This window comes from Pan paniscus, chromosome 16 (genome assembly GCF_029289425.2).
Source record: "Pan paniscus chromosome 16, NHGRI_mPanPan1-v2.0_pri, whole genome shotgun sequence".
In the NCBI taxonomy this organism is placed as follows: Eukaryota; Metazoa; Chordata; class Mammalia; order Primates; family Hominidae; genus Pan; species Pan paniscus.
The window spans coordinates 56,175,001-56,189,644 of record NC_073265.2 but is presented as its reverse complement, the minus strand read 5'-3'; the positions used below and the strand labels follow the sequence as shown (position 1 = coordinate 56,189,644).

The 14,644-nt window shown below is 46.9% G+C and overlaps 1 long non-coding RNA gene across 2 annotated transcripts in view; it reads right to left on the bottom strand.

Annotated features, from left to right (window-relative positions):
- Positions 1–272: 272 nt before the first annotated feature.
- LOC134729082 (uncharacterized) overlaps positions 273–14,644 on the bottom strand; it is an 85,156-nt gene continuing 70,784 nt past the window's right edge. For both annotated transcript variants that reach the window (XR_010109945.1, XR_010109946.1), the window contains one exon: positions 273–14,644. This exon is cut by the window's right edge. This is a non-coding gene — a long non-coding RNA (uncharacterized LOC134729082).

Here is a 14,644-nt window from a genome sequence, read left to right as displayed (position 1 = left end):
AGGGACTGCTAGCTGGGTTTCCCAGAGAAGGAAGCAGAGGCTGAAAGGTGAAGTGACTTGACCAAGGCCACAGGCTCATCAGTGGCTGAGCCCAGCCCTGCAGCTGGACTCTGGTCACTAAGACTCTGGCCGGTGCACAGGCCCCTCATGCTCTGGCTTAGTCTGGGGTGTGTCTCCTTTGGGTCTCAGCCTTAGAATCTCCACTTTCCAGCTTGCTTGCACTTCTGTCTCTGCATCTCACTTTTAATTTCCTGTATCTCTTTGTCTCTTCCTTCCTAACCCTGGTCTTCTGTGTTTTCCACTTGATTCTGCCTGCCTCCCACTCTGCCCTTCTCGGGGGACCATGCCAGCATGTGTGGGTGTGCAGCTGCGGCTGAGCGGGGCTCTTCCTCCATCTCTGTCTCACTGTTTCTCTGACTCACCCCCTGTGTCCCTCTCCACCCCTGTCTTTGTGCCCAACCAGTGCCCCAAGACACCATCTTGGTGTCTGGGGCAGGATCCGTATGATTTTGCCTCCACTGGGGCAACTTACTTTTCTCTCTCCTTGGTAAATATTTCTCCTTTTTTTCTTTCTTTTTTTTTTTTTTCAGATAGTGCTTTTCCAGTTGTGTGTCATGACCACTGATGGATCATGAAATCAATCAATAAATGCTAGGTTGTGACCAGTAACTTAAAAAAGGAAAAAAAAAGGATAGAAAATATCCGAATGTGTTGTACATACTATTTTGTGAATTATTTGTTTCAGTTCTCTGTATGGATCTGGATTCCAATGTAAAATATTTTCACAATGAGATTTGATTAAAAATGTTTGAAAACCATTGAGTAAAAGTGCTTTGGCCACAAGTAGCAGAAAAGTCTGACCCAAAAGGCCCCAAAAGAAGGAATTAATTATCACCACTATAAGAAGCCCAGGGGGCAGGGCTGGTGAATCAGGGGCTGGACAATATCATCAGGGAGTCAGGTTCTTTCCTGTTTTGCCCTTGGCCCTCCTCAGTGAGCCAGCTTTCTGCCCTCATGGTCACAAGGTGGCTGCTGTGGCTCCATCCACCCTGACAGGTCCAAGAGAGAAGGAACTGTCTCCTCCCTGACACCCCTTTGTAAAAACCAGGAAATCTTTCCTCTCACATTTTACTGGCCAGGACACATGCCCACCCCTTAACTTGTCACTGGCAAAGGAGGCAGGTTTACCATGAATGGCTTTCACTAACCAGAATGGAGCTCTTCCCACAGCAGATGGCTGTGCATAGGAGAGTGGGCAACAGAGGCCGGGGGCTTCTCTTGCCAAGGAGAAGATGGAGAAGCCTGTGGGCCCCGCTGCCACCATCTGCCCCAGCCTCTCACATCCCTTCTGCCTGGGTGCCTGCCTCAGTGTCCCTTTAGTCCCTCTTTCGGTCTGTCTTGAGGGGAGGCCATGGCGTGTGAGGGGTATCATTTAGGCTCTCTGTGTTCATTTCTGTGGCTGCTGTAACAAATCACCACAAACTGGGTGGCTTAAAGCAACAGAAATCAATTCCCTCACAGTTCTGGAGGCCAGAAGACCCAAATCAAGGCCAGCAGGGCTGGGATCCCTCTGAAGGCTCTAGGGGAGAATCCTTCCTTCACTCCGCCAGCTTCTGGTGGCCCCGGGCATCTTGGCTTTTGGCAGCATCACTCCTGTCTCTGCCTCTGTCTTCCCATGGTGTGAGCATGTGAGTCTGTGCGTGTGTGTGTGTGAGAGCATGTGTGAGTGTGTGCATGAGTGTGCATGTGAGAGTGTGTGAGCCTGTGCATGTGAGTGTGAGCATGTACATGAGTGCATGTGTGTGTGTGAGCATGTCAGCCTGTGCATGTGTGCGAGAGTATGTGTGAGTGTGTCCATGATCCTCAACTTAATTACATCTGAAAAGACCTTTTGTTCCAAATAAACTCACATTCACAGGTTCCTGGATGTGGGAATATATTTGGGGGTCACCCTTCAACCAAGGCAGTAGGGCCTATGAGCTGTTAGAAAAACATCCCTGATCCCCCCTTGAGGGTTATAGGGCTCCATTGTTTCTATTCACTGTGAGCCTCTTAGACTACACTTAGTAGCTTCTGCTGATGAGGTGACTCGAGGTGGGCCCCTCCATCATTTACACTAACAAGATAATTCAGGATAAGGACTGTCTATGTCAGGAAAAGCAGTCATGGCATTAGAGAGCTGGGGCTTTGAGTCATAGTACATCAGCCTGACCTCTGGGGAGGGCAGGTGGGTTGGAGATTGAATTCCATCATGTGGGCAATAATTCCATCAATTACAGCTATATGAAACTCCAATAAAAACTCTGGACACTGAAGCTTGGGTGAGCTGCCCTGGTTGGCAGTCCTCTGAGTTGGTCACATTCAAAGCTGAGAGGGTGATGTGTCCCTGAGGGTAGTGAGGGCTTTGCATTTGAAATCCACCCATACCTTGCATACATGTCTCTCTCTCTCTCTGGATGGCTCTGATTTGTAACCTTCTGCTATAATAAAACTATAATGGCCAAAAAGACAAATGCTGTAGGATTCCACTTATACAAGGCACTTAGGGGGTCAAATTTATGGACACTGAAACTGTTCCAGGGTGGTTGCCAGGAGCTGGAAGGAGGGATGGGGAATGGTTGTTTGATGGGTACAGAGTTTCGGTTTTGGAAGGTGACAAGCATTCCCATGATTGGCTGCACAGCAATGCCAGTGTGCTTAGCACTGCTGAACTGGACACCGAAAAATGGCTAAGATGGTCAATTTTACGCTATGTGTATGTTACTGCAGTTTAAAAAATTATAATCTTAAATATAGTGCCTTTCTGAGTCCTGTGAGTTTTTCTAGCAAATTATCAAACCTGAGGGTGATCATGGGAACTCCTAAATTTGTAGCCAACTGGTTAGAGCGCGGGTGGCCTGGGGAACCCGTGAGCTTGCAGCTGATGTCTGGAGTGAGGACAGTCTTGCAGAGGACTGTGCCCATTACCTGTAAAGTGTGGCCGCACCCCACATAGATGAGAAAGGGGGAGGAAGAAAGTGAGAGATGACTTTTGCACCAAGTGGCTTTTGGAATCCCACCCAGCCCTTTCTGTGATTCCTTTACAAAGACCCCCAGCTCCGGAGCACTGCCCCCTGCCCACCACCACCTATCGGTTCCACTTACCAGTGCTGGGCTCCTTCCCCTTGATTCCCTTTTTAGGATGTGTGTGTGTATGAGTGTGAGTGTGTGTGTGAGCATGAGTGTGTGTGAATGAACATGAGAGTGCGTGAGAGAACATGAGTGTGTGTGAGTGGGAGCATGTGTGATCCTGTGCGTGTGTGTGACTGTATGTGAGTGTGTGTGTGCCTGCATGAGTGTGTGTGAACATGTACACGAGTGTGCATGTGGGTGTGTGTGACCATGTGTGTGTGAATGCATGTGGGTGTGTGTGACCGTGTGTGAATGCATGTGTGTGTGCGTGTGTGAGCATGTGTGTTTGCACGTGTGAGTGTGTGCACGAGTGTGCATGTGTGTTTGTGTGTGAACAGGTGTGAGCAAGTGCATGAGTGTGCATGTGTTTGTGAGCCTGTGCATAAGTGTGAGTGTGAGCATGTGTGAGCATGTGCATGAGTGCCTGTGTGAGTGTGAGCATGTGAGCATGTGCATGAGTGTGCATGTGTGAGTGTGTATGTGTGAGAGTGTGCATGAGTGTGCATGTGTGAGTGCATTCTCTTCCCATCAGGACTGTGAGCTCCTCTAGGCCTAGAACTAGACTTTCTACCTTTCTGTTGCTTGCACCACCAAAGTGTTTCCTGATGAACGGATCCAGACTTTCTCTTCCCAGCCTGAAGGGCTGCCTCTTTGGTGGGCACTCACTGCCGTGCTTCTATCGTAAGAGTTTGTTTCTTTGAGTTTGTGCTGGATTGCTCTTTGGAGTCCTTGTAGACAACAGGAAGGAAGAGAGCTGTTCAGCTACAATCCAGCACAGTGACTAACAAAACAAACAAAACACTGCCTGGCTGCACCCCGAGCTCGCCACCCCCACCTGTGGTCCTGAGGCCAAGAGGAGGGATCAGACCCTCCTTCCCTAGGATGACCTCGCAGTCCCTGGGGATGCGGACTGTTTAATTAGAACACCTTCAGTCGGAAACGCTCATCCATTTATAGGGAAAACAGCAACAGGCTTTTAAGGACATGCCATAAGTTTTACAGTTATTGGATTTTTCAACTTGTTTACAAAAGCAATATTGTTAAATGGCCAACGGCCAGGCCCAGTTGTTTTTCCTCCTGTGCCTTCTGACGACAGGAATCCATATTATCTCCCCCCAGCCAGCTCCCGGGAGGTGTGTGCAACTGCATTCCATTTTGCTATCTGTTTAATTATCCATTCAGCCCAGCTTACACTAAAGCTCTTCCTCGTTTATTCACAGCCAGATCTGCTCTGGAATGCAGCAAAGAGCTCCTTCCTGCTTTCTCAGCCCCTGCAGCAGCTCCTGCTTCACTCCAAGAAAATGCCAGCCCCCTAAGAACCTGTCCCTTTGGAACAGTGGCTCCAAAAGCTGACCCAAGAGACCTTGAACTTAACACCTCTGTGTCATGGGCTCCTTAATGATAGAAAGAAGATTGCTTTAGAAGACTGGTTTGCAAACCAATCTGCTGGGCACTGGAAGCCTTGGGAAGATTTGAAAAATAAATCTTATTGGCCTCACCATTTCACATTCTGACTTAGGGGGTGTGGGCTCTCTAATCTGATTGTGTTTTTTTCTGTTTTTGTTTTTGTTTTTGAGACAGAGTCTTACTCTTTCGCCCAGGCTGGAGTGCAGTGGCGCGATCTCGGCTCACTGCAACCTCCACCTCCCAGTTTCAAGCGATTCTCCTGCCTCAGCCTCCCGAGTAGCTGGAATTACAGGCATGCACCACCACACCTAACTAATTTTTGTATTTTTAGTAGAGACGGGGTTTCACCATGTTAGCCAGGCTGATCATGAACTCCTGACCTCAAGTGATCCGTCTACCTTGGCCTCTCAGAGTGCTGGGTTACAGACATGAGTTACCGTGCCTGGCCTAATCTGAATTTTTGAAAGCTCCCGCAGGTAATTTTGATACCTAGCAGCTGGAGCTGGAGTCCTTTGGCCTTGATCACCTCTGCCTGTCTTTGCCCCTGAAGTTCTGTGATGCTGTCTCCTGATGGAGGGTGAGGGTGGGAGGCCAGGCCTCCTCCCACTGTTCTTACCAGCACTGGGTAGGAACTCCACACTTGCCCAGCTGGCTGGGCTTGAGTGAGCTCACACCTGGAAAAGTCATCTTAGGAAAATATCCAGGTGGACAGGGCTTGGAAATCATGCAGCTATGAGTAACTGGGAAGCACGGATGAGCTGATGTGAGGGTTTTGTGAATGGTCTTCTCATGGAACATCTGTACTGGCTTAGCAGTGTCTGCGGGACCTGCGAAAATGTATCCCTGGCCCAGGTTTCATTGGGAAAGCACCTCCAGATGAAGGTGGACTTGACCACTGCGGCTGGCTTGGCTGAGGGCTGTGGAGAGAAGGGTGAGGGGCAGGGAGCTCAAGGTGGGAGCCCCTGTTCTTAGCAGCCCTGGTTTGTCCCCAGAGACGTAGGCCACAGGGAGAGGGTCCAGGAGCTCCTGCATTCAAACTTCCTCACCCCTCCCCTCTGCAGCAGCTGGAGTGAGGACATTAACAACAGTAAAAATCACACTAATGCTTAACCTCATTATTGCGCTCTACAGTCTATAATGCACTTGCACATCCATTTTCTTGCTCCGTCCTTAAAATATCTCTGGGATATTGGCAGCATAACTGTCAGATGGGGGTCCCCGTTTGACAGCAAAAGGAGACTGAGGGTCCAAGACAGGATTGAGTGATTTCATGAAGGTCACAGGGCTGCTAAGTGGTGGAGCCAGAATTTGCCCTCAGATCTTCTAATTCCAAGTCCACAGCCCTGTGGGCCTCCCTTATCATAATACACTTACTCATGCATGGGGCTTTCACTCTTCTCAAAATATGTCCATATACAGGACTCTACATGAATAACTGAGCTAAGCAGGGTTAAGTTTTGAGTCCTCAGTTGAAAACTGAGGAAACCAAGACTGTTTTAAATTCTCCTTTGAACTAGCTTTTAACACCTTACTGGTTCCTTCCCTAATTAGTGAGTTATGACCACACAGCCATAACTCTTGCAAATCAGAGGCTATAAGAAGGAAGGCTGTAAAGCTGGGTATGGGAGCAGATAGCAGAAAGAACAAGAGGTTTGGACTTAGTCTGTAGCTTTTACAAACTATGACTCTGGGCAAGGTACTTAAATACTAAGGGTTTTTTTTGTTTGTTTTTGTTTTTAACGGAGTCTCGCTATGTTGTCCAGGTTGACCTCAAACTCTGGAGCTCAAGGAATCCTCTTGCCTCAGCTTCTTGAGTAGCTTGGAGTATAGGCATGAGCTACTGCACCTGGCTTAAATTTTAAGTTTTGACATCTATGTTAAAGGATAATTGTGTCTGCACCCAAACCTCATCTTGCTTATAATTCCCATAATCCCCACATGTTGTGGGAGGGACCACGTGGAGATAATTGAATCATGGGGGCAGTTTCTCCCATCCTCTTCTCATGATAATGAGTTAGTTCTCATGAGATCTGATGGTTTTATAAGGAACTTTTCTCCCTTTTGCTCAGCACTTCTCCTTGCTGCTGCCATGTGCTTGCTTCCCCTTCCACCATGATTGTAAGTTTCCTGAGGCCTCCCCAGCCATGTAGAACTGTGAGTCAATCAAACTTCTTTCCTTTGTAAATTACCTTTGTAGTTTCAGGCAGTCCTTTACAGCAGCGTGAGAATAGACTAATATGGTAAAGAAGTCACTTTAATACAAATATAAAGATGAATAAGTGTCAAAAAGATTTTATTTAACTCACTAATTAATGCAGGAACCAGTGATGTGTTAAAAACTAGTCCAAAGGAGAATTCAAAAGAGCACACATACACACATATAGGAAATTTGAAATGAATCCATAAATAATTGCAAAATTGGCCAGTATCCTTAGGATGATAATCAATTGCATTCCAACAAACAACATTTATTTTCTTCTCTGTGGACAAGATCATTTGTATTATCATTAGTTTTCTACAATGTATAGAGTTGTAAAATGGCTCAAAGACAAAAAGGCACAGATAACCCAGAAAAGTCCTTTCCTTCCTTCCTTCCTTTCTTTCTCTCTTCTTTCTTTCTCTTTCTCTCTTTTCTTTCTTTCTCTCTTCTTTCTTTCTCTTTCTCTCTTTTCTTTTTCTTTTTCTCTCTCTTCTTTCTTTCCTTCCTGCCTTTTCCTTCCTTCCTTCTTTCCTTCCTTCCTTCCCTCCCTCCCTCCCCTCTTCTTTCCTCTTTCTTTATTCTTTTCTTTCTTCCTTCCTTTCTTTCTTTCTTTTTCTTTCTTTCTTTCTCTCTCTCTCTTTCTTTCTTTCTCTCTTTCTTCTTTCCCATTTCAAAAACCTTCACATCTTTTCCTACAATTGTACAATAGGGGCAATCCAAAGAGCCTGTGAGAGGGTTAAATGAGATAGCATATGCTTATTACCTGGCATGAAGTCATGGGACAGAAGGAAAGCTTCTTTCTGTCTTCTCTGATGTTTTGCTGAAATGACTGACAGTAGACAGATTAATAGGAGAAAAAGGCTTAAAAATTTATTTACGTATATGTAAACATGACAGTCCTGAAAATGTGAGATTCAAAGAAGGCCCAGATGCTTGAGGCTTCAATACCCTCTTGATAGGGTAGAAAGAAATGGGGGGAACATAGGCGATTGTGAGGGATGGTGAATGATTTTCAGAGGAAAATGGATGAGCCCAAAGGACAATGGCCTAAGGCAAAGTTCATCTGAGCTCTGAGGGAGGTGACAGGAAGGTGGGGGGCAGGTCTTCACTGTGAGCAAAGATTATCTTATCATGCAGATAAAGGCTCCCAGGTAGACTTTTGGAGGTGCCCTCAGAAGAATAGATAAAAATCCTGTTTGGGCATGGTGATGACTTTTAGTTTCTTCTCCAGTGGTTAACCTTTCCTGGTTATTTGATGAGATTCCTGAGGAGGGGGTCTTAAGACAATTGCATTTCTTTTGGAAAGAAGTTTCCTTAGTCAGATAAGAAAATTTCAGAAACAGCCTCCCTCTGCACTGGGGTTGTGGGAAGAGAAACAAGAGAAGGTTAGAAAGTTAAGCAGCTATTAAGGCCTTCCAATTTTTCTTACTTCAAAGTGCTCAGCATGCCAAAAAGTCATGCGTTGTGGTATTGTTCTCTGTGCCCCAACAAAGTTTATATCCTGGAAAATTCCCTTCCCTTCCCTTCTCTAACTAGGCCAGAGTTCTTCCCTTCTGGATGAGCTTCCCTGATTTCCCAAGCCCAAGAGCTTTCTTGTCCCTGGAGAATGGTACAGAGGAAAGGGGTTGGGCCATGCTGTCACCCAGAGCCAGGGGCTTGTCTTGGCTCTGCCGCAACCTTGGGCAAGTCATTTTTCTGCTGTGGGCTTCAGTTTACTAACAGTAAAAATGAGTAGCTGGATTAGATGACTTTGAAATTATCTTTAGCTTGATAAATCTTAACCTCACATTGACTTATATCACACAATCACAAGTACAGATTTTCTGAGACTGATTGGTGGCATAGTTGAACAAACATGGATCTTGAAGCCAGACAGATGAATGTTCAAATCCCAGCTCAGTGCCTTACTATCTGTGTGACCTTGGGTAAGTTGCTTAATATCTCTGAGTCACTACTGCCTGTCTGTCAGATGAGATTATAAACAGAGGTCCCAAAAAGTTATCCTGAGGATGAAGTTGGATAATATATGTTATGTGCCTAATGTAAGTTTAATTCTCAGTAAGTGTTGGTTTCCATTCTCCACTTTGCTATACCCACTGGTGCTCCCCTGGGTCACTGGGTCAGATACTCCCTGCCCCTGTTGCTTTGCTGTCCCTGGTCAGGCAATTGGTGAGTGAACAAACCCTTGCTGAGCTTGGCTCTGGCCATGCATTGAGAGGGTGATAGCACTCAATTGCACTCAAGTAGTTTTAGCCTTGCCATGGAGCTAAGTTGAGGACATGGCAAGGACAGGGGTCTGGCTGGCATCTGGAGGCCACAGATGCTGCTAAATATCCTCCAGTTTACAAGAAAAGGCCACAACAAAGGATTATCCAGCCCCTGGTGTCAATAGTGCCTGGGTTGAGAAACACAGGGGATATTCATGGGGCACTGATAACATCTGCTACAAAAACCAGGACCCAAAGTGGGTGTATTAATGTTTTCACACTGCTGATAAAGACATACCTGAGACTGGGTAATTTATAAAGAAAAAGGGGTTTAATAGACTCACAGTTCCACGTGGCTGGGGAGGCCTCACAATCATAGTGGAAGGTAAAAGGCATGTCTTACATGGCGGCAGATGAGAGAAAATGAGAGCAAAGTGAAAGGTGTTTCCCCTTATAAAACCATCAGATCTCATGTGACTTATTCGCTACCACAAGAACAGTATGGGGGAAACTGTCCCCGTGATTCAATTATCTCCCACGGGGTCCCGCCCACAACATGTAGGAATTATGGGAGCTACAATTCAAGATGAGATTTGGGTGGGGACACAGCCAAACCATATCAGTGGGTGAAGTGACTCTGTCTGGGTCACACCAAGAGTTAGCAACAGCTGGAAAAGGGAAGCTGGATTTTTGGACTCATCAACTAGGGCTCTTTCTGCCACCATGCCCCTCATATCTCACCACCCATGTTGTCAATTCTCAAAATTATCCTTGCCCATCTGCCTTGACATGGTTTAATAAGCAGAAGTGAACATGTCATGAAAATACCAAATGGTTCCAATCTTTTTTTTTTTTTTTTTTTTGCTGATAGAGTCTTGCTTTGTTACCCCAGGCTGGAGTGCTGTGGCATGATCATACTTCATTGCAGCCTCAAACTTCTGGGCTCAAGTGATCCTCCAGTCTCAGACTCCCAAAGCACTAGGATTACAGGTGTGAGCCACTGTGCCTGGCTCAAATCTACGAAACTTTGAGCCCTTTGCTGACAGAGAGACTTAGCCCTTTCCTCGGACCTGAAATTATGGAAACATTCCCACCCAAGAATTAATGTAAGAAAAAAAATTAGTGAGCTAGGAATAAAGAATTAGTGAGCTAGGAATAAAACACCTTTGGATGTTCATTATGCTGGATTCCCGGACAGCTAAAGTCGTTCATGCATTTCCCTTTGGCCTGTGGATCCATTTCAGTGGCAGTCGGGGACATCATGCATGCCCCGTTATACATTACAGCCTAAATGCCTGGGTGAGGCCAGTAGAATCCTGCTCTCCAGGTAAGGGCTTGATTCCTGGCCAGCAGAGCCGAGGAAGCCAACAGATGACTGTGTCCACCATTTGACCTGCCGGGGCTCTCTCTCACACTCTCACACATGCATGCATATGTGGAGCCCCCAAAACAAGTGGTTCCATGCAAGTGAAAGGAATTTATTCAATTAATTCTTGTAACTATTTAATTAATTCTGTAATTAAGTATATTCTGTAATGGGTGAGTAGGTGGAAAATCATAGCATCCTCTCTGCATGGGGAGTTTCCTTTGAAAGATTGCAACCAGTTGGCATGGCCCAGGGAGAGAGTGGGCAGAGGGGGGAGTAGAATGGTTTGAGGCACTACCTGTGAGCGGCATTTGTGCAGCAGATATCTGAAGGGGATGCCTCCTTCTGTGTAGCCAGCAGGGAGCTCAGATCTCGGGGAGCATCATGAAAACCCAGGCTGGGCGGCAATTCCATGGAATGAGATCAGCTCCACCCTCAGTTTCCCTGTCTGTGAAATGGGGGCTAACACCATCTTTCATGTATCTTTCTTCCTTCCATTAATAACGATTCCCTAAGGTCCTGATGTGTGCCAGACTCTGATGGAGGCCCTGGGACTGTAACTGAGGAAGAGAGAGAAGGAAGGATGTGGAAGAGGCCCTGGAAAGCAAGACACTGGAGAGGGTCTGCAGGTTGGGCAAGAGTTGGTTGGGAATATTGTTCCATTTTGACAAGCCCTGGGGCCAGGCTCCATCTGTGAATTCATGGCCTTCCCTACTGGCACGCAACACCCATGACCTGCCCTCCCCTTCCTTGGCCACATGTCCCCTTCTACCAGGCAGTGACCAAAACTGGGCTTTCCCCCAAGGTTGCCATGGGATACCATGTCCTCCAGGATCTAAGGCATCCTTCACCCCTCCCACACGCCTCTTTTCCATTATCTGCTCAGTCCTTGTCTCCCCGTCATGGTTGTTGATATTTCAACTGCTTTATTATTGGTTCATTTTCCCATGGGTTTGCCTTGGCTCAAAAGCTAGGCTGTACTGCACATGCCCATTAAGATGGCTATTGTCAAAATAACGGAAGATAAATGTTGAGGATGTGGAGAAATTGGAACCCTTGTGAAATGATGTGGCTGCTGTGGAGAACAGGATGTCGGTTCCTCAAGAAATTAAACATGGAATTTCCATACAATCCAGCAATTCCACTTCTTAGTATGTACACAAAAGAATGGAAAGCAGGGACTCAAACAAGTATATGTACACCCATGTTCATAGCAGCGTTATTCACAACAGTCAAAAGGTGGAAGCAACCCTAGTGTCCACAGATGGATTAGTGAACAAGATGTGGCATATCCGTACAGTGGAATATTATTCAGCCTTAAAAAGGAGGAAATTCTGACACAGGCTGCAACATGGGTGAACCTTGAGGGCATTACACTAAGTGAAATGAGCCAAACACAAGAGGATAAATACAGTATGGTTCCATTCATATTAGGTCCATAAAGTAGTCAAACTCACAGAGCAGGACGTAGGATGGTGGTTGTTGCCAGAGGATGGGGAAGAGGGGATGGGGAGTTTGTGCTTAATGGGTACTGAGTTTCAGTTTGGGATGATGAAAAAGTTTTGGAGATGTACGGCGGTGACGGTTGAACAATAACGTGAATATGCTTAATATCAACGAAATGTACACTTAAAAATGATTATGATGAAGTGTCATATGTATTTTTTACTATAATAAAAAAAAAAGAAGGGGAAAAAAGGCGTTAATCTCCTTGTGGGCAGAGCCTATACTTCCTACGTCTTTAGTTTCTGTTCGGTGATATCAGCAAAGGCAATGCCTTTGTGAAGAGAAGGGGAGGGAAGGAGGAAGGAAGGGATAGGATCAGAGATGGGGGCTGTGGGGTCCTTATGTTCTCTGCCCCCAAGGTGCTCACCTCCCATAGGCCCTTCTTCCAGACCTGCAGCCCTGGCTCCATCCTCTACAGACCTGAAGCAGGCACTGTAGCCACCCACCGAGGCCTCCACATGCCCTACCGGGCCTTCTTGTTCCATCCCTGCTGACCTGGAAGGCCACATCCCCTGTGTCCCACCATGCTCAAATCACACTCAACCATTTTCTGTTCCCAGTAGTGTCACATTCTCACCACCCACCTGTGACTTCACACAGGCCTTATCTTTTATCTGGAAAGTCTTACTTCACCTGTTGCCTGAGAAAGTCCACCCAGGCTTGGAGTGTCAGTTCACACCCCACCTGCTCTGTGAGATCTCCCCTGATCTCCTGCAGAGATCACGCCCCATCCTCTTCCTTTCTTGCAAAGCCTGACTTTTGTTCAGCTGGTCCCCTTCTGCCCGGCCATGGGAGTGACCACAGCCCCAGCCCCAGAGATGGATCCTGATTTGTCTAAGCTGATCACAGTTTCTCATTCCCCTTGCTAGGGATTGACTGAGGAGAGGGCATGAGATCTGACTCTGGTGAAATGAGAGGGGAAATTTGCTAGGAGAACTTGCAGGAGTGTTTCTTTTGTGCTTAAAAAGACATGGGGCAAGAGGAAAGAGGTAATTTTCTGCCTCTGGACCTGTTCAACATTTGTCCATTGGGATTGCTGCAGCCACCATGTGACCATGAGGTGTGATGTCACCAGCATATTGGGGAGGGCAGAACCAGGCAGGGGTCAGAAGCCATACCAGTTATGTTAACAAGGAGAATTTATTATGAATCACGTTAACTAGGGACAAAGCATGTCAACTGGGTAACTGGATGGGTGAAAAGGGAGGTAGCAACTGCAAGAAGCAGATGCTACTTGTAGGGCTGGGAGAAACAGGAAAGGGGTGGGAGTCACTAACACTTACTTAGAGAAGGAGACCTCTGAGAAGGAGGTGCAGCATGGTTGGCGTGGGTGTCCCTGAGCTTAGAGGATGAGCCCAGCAGGGCAGACCAGACTCTGAGGCAGTGTGCAATGAGGCTGTGTATTGAAAAAGCAGCAAATTAGATTCAGCCTTCTATCAGGAGGAACTGCTTCTGCCGAGGTGAAGAAGCATTGCTAGAGCAATGCTGACAGGAAGAGTAAAGCCCTTGGGAAGGCACAGGAAGTCCCTCTCCCTCCTCCAGCCCAGCTGGAGGGATCCAGCTCCCCGTATTGCCAGGGTTTAACATGGAGCATTTGTCAAAGCAGAAATGTGGTTTGTGGAGTCCTGGTGCTTGCACAAAGCAGGGTAGAAGGGTGAGTTTGGAACTGAGATAACAGACCAGTAACTGACACAGACAGAGAGCGCCTGAATCATGGAAGTCATCACTAAGCATTGAACTAAAAACGCATGGAGCTGCCTGACTTTGGTTTCTTGGCATGGGAGAAAGTAGATATCTCCCTGTGTGAGCTGCTTGTTCCTGGTCTGCTTTTCTGCTACGAACCAGCCTCTGTACTGACACAGCCTTGTCTTATTCAGCTCTTGTCCTCCACAGTGCCTTGCACAGGGCTGCTACATTGGTCAACATTAATCAGATTGAACTGAAGCCCCCCTCACAGCTAGTGTGGTCTTGAGGGACTGGGACCCCGGCTCAGATTCCTGGGCGTAAGTATCTGCTCCCTCCGTCAGCATGCTAATTCAGGCCAGTTTTCACCTCTCCTATCCTCCGTTTCCTCATCTACAAAATGAGGGTATCAAAACCAGTTATCTGGGCCAGACACGGTGGCTCATGCCTGTAATCCCAGCACCTTGGGGGGCTGAGGCAGAAGGATAACTTGAGTCCAGGATTTCAAGATCATCCTGGGCAAAATAGGGAGAACTCGTCTCTACAAAAAATAAAAATAAAAAAATTAGCTGGGCATGGTGACATGTGCCTGTATTTCCAGCTTCTCAGGAGGCCAAGGCAGGAGAATCCCTTGAGCTCAGGAGTTTGAGGCTGCAGTGAGCCAAAATCATGCCACTGCACTCCAGCCTGGGTGATAGAGTGAGATCCTGTCTTGACAAACAAACAAACAAACAAACAAACAAAAACCAGTTGTCTCATTAGGTTGTGCTGATGTTAGGCCTGCTTCACACACAGTAAGCATTCTTTTAGCTACTGTTATTGGCCATCAACTTGCATGCTGCTTTTCTGACAAACAGGCTTTGAATGCTCCACCCAAAAAAACCCAGCCTTGCTCTGTGCCTCACAGAGAGAGCCAGGCTCTGCCCCTTACCTCCCTGGGCTCAAGCCACCAGCTCGATAACCTGCTTAGTACCTACTCCCGGGCCCCACAGCTCCTCCCTGTTTCTCTGGGTTGGTCGTTCATGATGTCTTTGGATTGCCTGAATAATTTCCTGTTGCTACGGCTTTGTAGCCTCATGCTATGCGTGCTACGGGTGCCGTGTC